This window comes from Ambystoma mexicanum, chromosome 4p (genome assembly GCF_040938575.1).
Source record: "Ambystoma mexicanum isolate Mex_15411 chromosome 4p, UKY_AmexF1_1, whole genome shotgun sequence".
Taxonomy (NCBI): domain Eukaryota; kingdom Metazoa; phylum Chordata; class Amphibia; order Caudata; family Ambystomatidae; genus Ambystoma; species Ambystoma mexicanum.
In genome coordinates, this window is record NC_090927.1 from 541,768,796 (window position 1) to 541,780,769 (window position 11,974).

An 11,974-nucleotide genomic window follows, 5' to 3' on the forward strand; every position below is an offset into this window, starting at 1 on the left:
ACAGATGGAAAACGCTTCCCCTCACACTTTGGGGCAGAGTGTCCCTAGCGAAAATGGTAATTCTCCCCAAACTACTCTCTTCACAAATATTCCTCTACTACTCACACAAAAATTCTTACAACCAATCAAGTCCATCCTTCTCGACCTAGTCTGGGCGAGCAGGGTTGCCCGAGTAGCGCACAGCATTATGATCCTGCCCATAACGCAAGGCGGACTGGCTTTATCCGATATAGAGGGCTACTACTGGGCAGCGCAAGCTCAGTTCCTGAACCATTGGTATGCAACACATTCAATCCGGCCACACGTACAAATCGAAAGAGCTCTAGCAACACCCTATCTACTTCGTGCAGTCATATTCAACGAACCACCAACACCTTCAACACTGATGAACACAATGGTGACAATGCACACGATATGGAAAAAAATTGCTAAAAGAAATGGAATCCAAACCAGATACTCTCCCCTCCTTCCGGTGAGAAGCATTCCAGGGATACCTATAACATCAGAAAAAGTGTTCCAGCTATGGACCAAGAAATTGCAAACCCACTCGTTGGGCGACCTGTTTCCAAACGGCACGTTCCTGTCCATCCAAGAAGCCTGCGACAAAGGAAGTGACAACGCCCTTGACGTCTTCATGTACTACCGAACCCGACACGCCATGCAAACCAACATTGCTACATTCCCACTCCAACCCCCGACATGGCCACTGCTCCACGGAGTGATACAGGCCCAAGGTGATGGCCACCTGGTGTCGAATATCTATAAAGCCCTGTTAACTGAAAAACTCACACGCTGCTCAAAAGCTCGAACAAGGTGGGAGAGAGCTCTGAACATTACAATACCTGATGAAGACTGGTCATACATACTTCGACTCACAAAGAAAGTGGCAATAAACACAAGGCACAAACAAATTCACTTCAACTTTGTTCATCAGGTCTACAACACTATAGCAAAACTGCACACCCAGAGGACGACAATATCCGCCTCCTGCGGGCACTTGGAAGCTGACTTTGTCCACCTGGCATGGTCCTGCACCGAAATAGGAGCGTTCTGGACAGCGGTCCTAGGGAAAATTTCAGCAATAATCGGAGTGCAACTGGATCCCGACCCAACACTGACCATGTTAGGCTTAACCAACCAATTACCAGAATATACCAGAACACTGTCAAACCTACTCCTTGTCCTGGCATGCAGACGAATAGCTTGCAACTGGGGCAGAGGACCACCACCAAAACTGAAGCAGTGGCTACAGGATTTCACCTACTGTCAAGATGTCGAAATGAACTACATACAGACTCTGCCCCTCCACGCACGTCCCCCAGATATCTGGGGCCTCTACATAGCATACCACCAATACAAAACTGACACGAACAACCGGAAACCTCAACAGCAGCCACGAGTGCCGAACAACAACAACAATAGAACTGATAAGAAACTGTGCTTAATATCAAGTGGGGACCGAACCGAGGGAGGGAGGGGGGTAAGTGGTCACGTTGACCGGTGCACAGTCTTGTAATGTCATATCATATCATTGTTGTAAAACCAATAAAGAAAGTTACAAACAAAAAGGGCACATTTGTACTTTGTAGGTTCGATATGGGAGGAAGGAGGTCAACCATGCCAGTGCCCAGTCCATGATGCCATGGGTATCATGGAGATGATTTATGAGGATGGAGTGGTTGACTGTGTCAAAGGCAGAAGAAAGATCGAGGAGGATCAGAACAGAGGGAGGGTTAGAGTCCAGGTTCACAAGCAGGTCTTCACAGGTATTCAGGACAGCAGTTTCCGTGCCTCTGGATGCTCTGAAACCAGACTGGTGGTCATGGAGGCAGCCAGCTACTTCGTGTGGTGAGTCAGTAGGGGATGACCAGCTCCTCCATGAGTTTGCCCAAAAAGGCGTGATAGAGACAGAGAGATAGTCAGCCAGACAAGAAGGGTCAGTAGACAGCGTTTTTAGGAGAGGGTGCACACAAGAGTGCATGAAGGGTTGTGAGAAGGAGCCAGTGGCAAAGGAGTGGTTACAGAGGTCAGTCAAGGCTGGGGCAAGAGAGGTGATGTTTTCCTTGATGGTTCTGGAAGTACAGGGGAGCACAATGGGAAATAATTAGATCTAACGTTGAGGAGGTACTGATGTTGAATTTCAAAGAGCATTGGCTTGTTTGTTTATTAATTGGACACTGATTCCTCCTGTAGTGTTCAAAGCTACATATATTAGACCTAAAGATCCCATCATATGTTATGTTATGTTATTTTGCATTTATATAGCGCCTTATATACTATTGGTATGGTCTGAAGGCGCTGGTAGGTTGAACGCCCTTGGGAACCTAAGTTCAGATCAGTAGAGAGACTAACGAGAGTCAAAGGTGCGTGTGAGCACCGGGTATGTGCGCAGCTGGTGCGGTATTCGTGTAATAGCTGCTTCTTAGCGGTAGGTGTGGTGGTTGAGAGATCAGGAGTATGTGTTCGTTATGGCAGGATTCATCCAGACCGAATGTGGCTGCGTTAGGCCTGAGGAGAACGCCTGGCTGGGGGTGTGTAACCAGCAGTGTTTACTAGAATGATGGGGAGTGTGCGGCGGATGTTGGTATGAGAACAGTTATACCGAATGGTGTCATAGTATCTCTGTGTTCTAGTTGAGTGGTGGTGTAAAGGAGAGAGTAACCGTGGTGGTGTGATATGATGGGTTATATGCTCTTTCAAACGCTCTCTGTATTCCAAACCATACTATATACGTCTCGCAATTCTATGCGCTCCAGTCCATTCCATGCACTCCTAGCCACGCCATGCACCCCAGTCTGCTCCACACACTCCGGTCCACTTGACGCACGCATGCCCCGCACGCTCCAATCCGCCCCACGTGCTCCAGTCTGCCTCACGTACTCCAGTATGCCCCGCGCATGCACTCTTGTCTGCCCCACGTATGCACTCCTGCCTGCCCCATGCATGCACTCCTGTCTGCCCCATGCATGCACTCTTGTAAGCCTCATACATGCACTCCCGTCAGCCTCATGCATGCACTCCTGTCAGCCTCATGCATGCACTCCTTTCAGCCACACGCACTCCTGTCCATCACACGCACTCCTGTCCGTCACACGCACTCCTGTCCGCCACACGCACTCAAATGCGCTCTATTTACTCCGATCCGTTTCATGTATTCTAAGTTGTTTTATGCACTCCATCCACATATTTCCCCGTACCGTTCCGTGTATTCTAAGTTGCTTTATGCACTCCGTCCACATATTACGCCCGTAACATCTTCATACTTCATCCTTTCCATCCACCTATTACACGTTTCATCCACTTACGTCACCCGTTTCATCCACATACGGCACCCGATCCATCCACCTATGGCACCCGATCCATCCATATACGGCACACGTTCTGTCTACATAGGTCAGCCGTTGCATCAACGTAATCAACTTTGCACAGAGAGGTTATTAGAGAGATTAGTCGGTTCAACCAGGCACGGTATAAGACTATTAGGATATTGGGCACACTTCTAAATTCAACTTTCGCAGAGACGCGTTCTTTGTATTATGATATCCAGGTTTGTTGGATTGGTGCCATAGCACTGCAATAATAAATGCTGAGGGCAGTTAATTAAAGCCAGTGGCAGCATTCCCAGTTTAGTTTGGGATATTAGGTGGCACTTGCACTACCTATAGCTGATTGCATTAGAGTATAAATAGGAAGACATGGCATATAAAGAGGGACGCACAGCTTGTGGGTGTTGTTTGGTTATTTGCCCACCCACTGACTTTCCATAGACACGCTAATATCTATGGGCATTTCCACCCAGTTCCTGACCATCCCCGTCCAAATATCCTTCTCATGTGAGCTCTTTGAGCTTGCTTTAATCAAGCCTTATGATCAAACGGTGCGTTCAAAATATCTGTCGGTTTTTTCAAAGCAGTCTTCTGAGAGTTCATTACTTAATTGGTGCTGTAAACCTGCTACTGATGTAATAAAAATGCCTTAACAAGGTCTGCCTTCAGTGACTCGATTTATAAGTACTATGCATGTTCTTCAGTGAAGTCCTGTTAAAAATAAGCATTGGCAGAGCCAATAGTTTTGGCTTGTGTATAAGTATTAGGCATTTGCCAGGCACTGCTATTAGATGACCATGCACTCGCACCATGTTGCACCTGCCACCATTAATGGCCAGTTAATACCACTGCAGCAGTGTCTGGCAAGTGCCTTTCCCATGCCTACACACAATCCCAAACTGTTGGCATTGCCAATGCTTGTTTTCGTAGGTGGAACTCTGCACCTTTTGTGGGATGGAGGATGACACCTTCAGAGTATTTGGCCGTAGGCATTCAAATCACAATCCAGTGGAAAAAATGCAAGCTTATTAGGACCTGAAATTGAAATACAACATAAAGCAGAGAAAAGCTCCTATTTGTCTCGATGCTGAAAAGGCCCTGCATTGGCTCCTAAAAATATAATTATCTCTGGAATTTTTTTAATTAAAGACTAGGGGGTCTGATTTATAAAATGTTTTTCAATGGGGTCTTCCCGTTGAAAAGCGTTGTTATAAATCGGGCACTAGTGCATCATTTTTTCAATGGATTTACCAGAGTCCTTTTTTCTTCTTATCCACAGTAGAGCGTTTAAGCTTAGCATGCGTTCTATGCAAATAAGGAATTTAAATGACCATGCAAATTCTTTCAGTGTCTATTTTTCTGGCTTCTGATCTTCACTAGGACACTTCTTTTGGAAACCGTAATTTCAATGTGTGTTTGCTTTCCCCGTACAGGTGCTGCCTGGACTTCTTCAGAAGCATTGCTGCCTTTTACCAGACAGGAACACAGGTAAAGCCAAACTTGCCTTTCATTCGGTGGGTAATGTGTTCCCAGGAGTCCTCTGCTGCGGGCACCTCTCAATGGCATTGTTATGTGCACGCATGTGTATCGTTAATCCTCTACTCAAGACGGCATGGACAATCCGAAAGTGTGTTGATTCCAGTGTGAGGAGTGTCCATGAGACTGGTGACACATAGAATATTCACCCTTTTTGACATTGTTTTAAATTAAATGTCACATCCTTAATTGTTACTGTTGTCGTCATGATTAGGCGCTGGAAATCCCTGGACACTTAAGTGCTCGTTTTAAACATTAGACTCATAAGAAGGAACTACAAGCGGCATATCTAGATTAATTCTAATTACATCTTGAAGTGGCTATTAAAATAAAAGGTTAGATTTTTTTTCTGATTGGTGGGAGTTCTATGACACTTGAAATGTTGTCCGGTGGTGCATTCCAGTATATAGCAGGCATGACCGCGCATAATCGCCTAAAACATATGGTACCTTTGAAACCCAGGGGTAAAATCTGTACATTGAGTGTTGGCTCTCTCTGGGCTGGATATGATGTACCATTTGATGCATGTTTTGAAGTAGGAGGGTGTATTTCCGTTGAGGATTTTATGAGTAAGTATGATATTCTTAAATATAATCCTGGATTTGCCATGCCAGGCAACCAATGTAATGTTCTGAAGACTTGGATAATGTGTGTGTCTGTGGGCATTGGCGGGCATACGTGCTGCAGTATTCTGTGATACTTGGAAATTTTAACAATATATTCTGACAAACCAGCACACAACGTGTTACAATAGTTATACAGTGGCTATGGCAATTATGGTATGAAGTATTTCTGTAAGTCAATCTCTATTCTGGTTTAATAGGATCAGATAGTAACTAGTAGCAGTAAGAACAGAATTGACTTCGAGAGAGTACAGGAAAGTAAAGTAATGCCCCATTTCTTCTTTTTTTTAGAGGGTAAAACTGACCTTCCATCTAACATTAAAAGATATAAACCTTGACTTTATGCAGTTTGAGCACAAGTATGGTTAATTTTAGATTTTTTGGTTGGAACATCAATTACTGTTTGAGAGATGTGATATTGCTGTCATCTCCGTAAACACAATCTGTAAATCATTTCTTCATTGATTTAGGGGAAATAACCCTGACTTGGAGAGCTAGACCTGCCATTGTGTGAATCCTGAGGAGATCATAATTCTAGCTGATTACCATAAAACATACCAGTTGTAAAACGGGATTTACTTACTTTGATTTTGTGAAGGCATCCACTAAAAATTTAATATTTTCCAATTTGTTTGTGCTGAGGCACAAACTTGCACTTAATAGGATATTGATAGAGAAACATTTTACAAGAATGCCCAGAACGTTTAAGGATTCACTAAAGATAAAAATAGATTGTCTAATAATTTGCTGCTTTTTTGGAGAATCTAGCTCATTTACTGTGGTCAAACATCTATAACTAGTCGGAATCGTCTTAGAAAGGGGAGGATTGGCGTCTTTATCTCTCCAGGTCTAGAACAATATGCTGGTCCATGGTGCAGTGGCCCACACCCACAATGCAACAGCCCCAAATCCCAGAACAACTAAGCTCAACACCTATCTCCCCTCCACACATTCTCAAGTGTGGTAGAAATGATATATATTCATTTTCTTTTACTTTTATGTAACATATATTTCAGTGTGTTTTTGCTTTATTACAGACCCAGACCCCAGGGAAGCTTCCCCACATACCAAAAAAAAAATGATTCTGCCAAGGCAATTTAATTGGGTAAACTGTGATTTGAGCCCATGGTTTCCTTGTGTCCATTTTTGCAATTTGACAGCAGGCTACAACTCCTTCCACCTCTTCCTCTTCCTATACCATCCTATCTTTTGTTTTAGACCATTGTAAAGAGGCATGGGCTCTGGTTTCACTCTAAGAGCTAAATATGAGCTGGCATGGCAAAAGACCTGTACCTAGCTTCACCCCTCCCCACCCTCAAGACCAAACCGATACCTCACACCCTGCCTTAGCACACCCCACAACATAAGACCCACACTTGGCATTCTGCCTCCCCACCAGAATGCATTATATAAATGGATACAATTATAATTATTTATGGTGTGACACTATTGATTATAAACCCATGTGAGTGAGACTTTCCCCACAGATAGTTAAGGAAAATAAGGCAAAATGATGAAAAGTCTGGGATGTGAGCCCTGTCTTCCTTTGCTTTTATTCATTTATACCGCGCAACCCAGAATGGCCCAAAGGCATACGGGCGCTGGGGGAAATTATTCTACCAAGATTGAAACAAGACATACAACCTAAAACACACATTACTCCACCAGGCAGTGTCTGAAATATAGGCGGGGTAAGGCTAGTTCCACAGTGTCCAATTTAGACAATGAAACATGATTTGCTCAGGATACCTAATGTGTTATGTGTGGAAGGCTAGGATTTGAGCCCTGGCTTCCAGGCTCCACAGTTTACAGTATGGACAGTAGAGGAAGCTTCATCTTCCCCCATTCCATCGTCACTATTAGAATTAAGAAAACATTTTCTGCAAAATTATTGAAGGGCTAAACTAGTACACTTCTTGATAAATCTGGCTATCAAAACACATGGTCACATGATAACGAAACCTGACAACATATTAGAGTATTCTTAATTGAAACATATGTTCATAAAGCAAGTATGCATCATTTCATCAGAAAAAATAAAGGGGTTGAGCCAATCACTCTATCTGCTGAGATCCCAGATTTGTACCTCAGTCTTATCAACCCTGTTTTCCTTACCTATCATCCTCCGGTATCCTTCCTAGCACCTCATCCATGATGATCCTTACTTACAAGGAACTTTTAGAACTCCAATCCCTTTTGTTCGATCCCTTAACGCATGACTCAATCCTCAATGCTTCACTGACATGTAGATGGTAGACCACCTTCATTTGCCAGTCGGGCTCTACCGGTTATGACAAGAAGTTGTTGCCACGGTCTTGCTGGTAATTGTGGCCCGTGGTCTGCACTTGAATCTGTGTACTATGGGCACGATTCATGGAAAAGTGTGAAGAGATCTTGTAAAGCCCGCATGCCGAGAATGACTCTGTAGATCCTGCACGCAGAGGTTTTTCTGCGCGCTCTGTGTATTCATGGAATTGTATGCGCAAATTAACCGTATACGCTCCCCCGCACGTGACTACACGCACTCTTTAAACAGTGTGTGGAGTCCCTGGGAAGCAGGCCTGCATCTCAGGGACTCTGTGCGGGGGTTCCCCGTGACTGTTACTGGCACCTGACAACATGCTTACGATTTATCGTAACTTGGGTAAAACTTGGAAAATCTGTCTACACTGCATGTATGCACCCCTAAGTTAGATTGGAACCCCGGCTGCGTACACACACCCCTAAATCAGACACCCGGTCTGACACCCGATCTGACCTCTACACAGTGAATCCGAACACCTGCCTTCGGGTGGCAGATAGTATGAGGGCTTTGCATGGCCATTTTCCCGCTGAGTGGTTGTGCGGTCTGATCCATGAAAACATATCATTCCACACAAATGTGCAATGGACTGCCTGCTGGCTGTCTCTCGTAACGCCCACAATTTCCCTTGTTCTTCCTCATTTTCCACGTTCCCCCCTACCCTGCCCTCTGTGCAAGTCACAGCCACGCTCTGTGTAGTGTCTTGCGCAAAGCACTCGACCTCTTGCAGTGACATGCCAAGCCTGCGCAAAGTCCACACAAAGTAGGAAAAAGTCCAGCGCACTTGATTCCATCAATTGACAAATGGGATTTTGCGTGCGGTTTGGCAAGCAAAGTCTCTATTTTCCACGCAGATAATTCTATGAATCATGCCCTGTGTATCTAAATATAGGCAAACATGTGTTGATTTGTATGTTTGCATTGTGTTAATCAAATAATAGTATTCTGGACGAGACAATGAAAAACAATTACATATATGTATATGGACGATTTTACTATCTGTCCAATTCTGGGTTTTATTAAAAACCACTGCCAGCGGTATTTTAGGGAGACTGTCTGATGAAAATGTGCATAAGGTGGAAGCAAGTAATACAGAAGGCTTTTCAGTGCTTATCTTTATTTTTGTTCCTGCTGCAAACCATAGGTTCAACAAAAATTCACCTAAGTTCATCAAACTCTTCTTGGCACATTTGGCCTTATTATGAGTTTGGCTGTAATTCTTTGGGAATTACTGACAAAGCCATTTAATGTTACCACCACTCTGCCCCATGGATTTATCATGGGATTCCGAGTGGTGGTGAAGAGGTGTTGATCCCCATTTTTGGAGTCCATGAGGGATTTTGTTAAATTTACCATGAGCGATAATTCCAACGGATGTGCTTCCACTTTACCTCCAATGACAAAATGCAGAAGTGCAGGAAAGTGGTGCATAAAAAGGGTAGTAATTCCTGTTATCGCAGATTTCCAAAAAATGTTCTCAAACCAACAAACTCCATTGCGAAAATGCCCAGCTTTATGCGACCATAAGTACTCGTACCTGATCACTGAAGGCTGCCTGCTTCTAACATTGTTGTATTCAATTCTATTTGTGGAGTTTATCTGATATTAGTACCCGGCGAGGGTCAGTCAGATTGTTATAAACAAACTGATTGGCCCTTGCCGGGTCTTTACACCCGGTCGCACTGCTGTTTCTCGACGCAAGAAAAATTGCTATTAGTACCCCGGTATGATGAGCCGGGGTACTTATAGCATTAGATCCCTCAGAACGGGGGCATTACTGGTCAGGTAATGCCCCCAGGGCTATGTTAAAGCCCTTGCTTCGCTCAGGTTTCTAACTATCGGCCCCGGGGCATTACCCTACCAGTAATGCCCCCCTCCTTGGGTTCTATTGCTTAAGCCAACAAACAACTTTGAAAAGGGAAGAATGTTTCATTATCCGCTTTTTAAAAGTGTGTACCTTTTTGCAAATATATATTATGCAGCACGAATAAGATACTGAATGTAATTATTTTGTAAGATAATAACCCATTCCATAATGTGACATTCTGGATTTCTTTGTTTTCTTAGAATGTTCACTGTGCAGGTTTGCTGAATTCAAGCAGTGGTTACATGTCAACATTTTGTGGATTCATTATATGTTTAAATTATGTATCCATTGTATGCAATGATGTTGTATAGATTTATCTGTAATTGTATACACAACTTTCACATGTGTAGCAGATTTTACTACACGGAACACTCCAGCCAGGGACTCTTTCCACTGACAATGAATGCGACGCACAATCAAAACGCTTTTTATCTTTATTTATTCTCGGATTCTACATTGAGAAGACACCCAACCTGTCTCACACCCACCTTAACAAATGCCCTGTCTCGCAATGGACTATGAACAGGCCGTTGTGTAACAATGAAATATTTATACATTTTTATAATTCAAAGAAAATCAACCAAATCAAAATTTAGGATTGTGGCAATACAATGCAAAAATCCTACAACACAATTCATTCAAATTCCTAACATCATCTACATAAACCTTTAATAGAAAGCAGAAGCAAAACTACTTTGCTTCAAAATTACACATGGCACACAGGTTATGTACTCCCCCTGTAACACTTCCCCCGAACAACTACTAACTAAATTCTTTCTGGCTGGAAAGTAGTGACAAGGAGTCAGTTTAAAGAGGGAAAAATCGATTTTTTAATGCAACCCACCACCCCAGGATGGGAGGTTAGAAACAAATTGAAAACCTTCAAAAGGAGCAAAATGACATATTCAGATTTTACTGGTTACTTGTATATCAGTTTGCAATTGCAGTGGGAAAGCTAGGACAGAAATTTGTGTGGCTGTGTGAAAGTTTACAGACTACTGAACACAGCACTAAAGCAATGTGACATAGGTAAGAAAATCGGTTTTGGGAGGAAAACAATGCAGAATAAAAACACATGCGACAGAATTGCAATTTCTTATTTTACACAGGCTTTAAAATGTCAAGCAGCTATGAAAGGGGCTTTGCTGTCAAAACTGGAAATCATTTTTTGGGATGGAAACAAGGGCACTGAACAGATAGTATCCTAAGGGGAAGGGATGTCTCTTTATAGGATGATAGTGTGGGTTTTTCTATGGGATATAAGTCGGATTTCAAAGAAAAGCAAAATACACGGGCACATTCTGTTTTGTTAGCACTATGACTAGTTCTACTGAGACTATATTTTAAGGACTATAAGTGTTAAAGAAAGGCACTTGTCATGAGTTGGTTGAGTTTGCATTGTAACCAGCTCACTGTGGATCTCTTTATAGGGAAATTAATTAATTAATTTCGAAATGGTACAAGGGATTTACACAGACAACTGAAATAATTAGAAAAGGAATATGCTAACAAATATGGACTAACACAGATTCTTCTAAGGAAAGGTGAATAGATGATACTGGCAATTTGGGATTTTGTATGGGCTGTTCATAGGATTTGAATAGGATGCAAGGGTAAAAGAGCGGGATATACAGTTTTTGGGTATTGAGTGAAAAGATACTTAGAAGGTAGACTTGAGTTTGGTAATTTGGACAGCCAGTGAGGTCTCTGGACAGCGGGCGAAGGAACTGGTCACAGGGACAGCTGGGTCAAGAGATCTGGTCACTGGGACAGCTAGGCTCTGCTGGATGGGAACAGCTGGGCAAGGTCTGGTCACAGTGGAAAGCGGGGTGGGTCAGCTGGGCAAGGTCTGGTCACTGGGCTCTCCTAAATGGGTTCAGCTGCCTTTTCTACTTTCTCACTGGATGCTTGGGTATAGCTGGATCTGGAGGGGTGGTTCTGCCTGGATCTGTATGGTGCTGCCTGGATGGGATCAGCTGACCCTGGATCTGGTTTTTGAGTTTTTGAATCTTTGAATAGTAATGTGTCAGCCTGTCTCCTACTTATATAGCCAGAGTGACATAATAGAATTTTACAATCTCGGTGGAAATACTTTGGAGTTGCCCCTCCGCCGGGATAGGCCAAGCCAGTGTTGTCCCCTCTTCCCTCCAGGCTGATTGGTTCAGGGGAACTGGCATCATTGTATGTGTGTGACTTCCTTTATCTCCCAAGCGTTACTTTTTACACAAATAAGTTATGAAGCAAAACTTCCAATCCAGCCTAGTCACCATCATAAAAAGCAGATATGCAGATTCCATATTTTATAGGGAATCGGACCGTC

At 43.4% G+C, this 11,974-nt stretch overlaps 1 long non-coding RNA gene across 1 annotated transcript in view; it reads left to right on the forward strand.

The window, feature by feature from the left end:
* The window catches only part of LOC138453342 (uncharacterized), a 2,021,223-nt gene extending 2,016,165 nt beyond the window's left edge, over window positions 1–5,058 (forward strand). Inside the window, exon 7 of the long non-coding RNA XR_011260405.1 lies at window positions 4,760–5,058. This is a non-coding gene — a long non-coding RNA (uncharacterized lncRNA). The remainder of the gene's footprint in view (window positions 1–4,759) is intronic.
* Window positions 5,059–11,974: the final 6,916 nt, after the last annotated feature.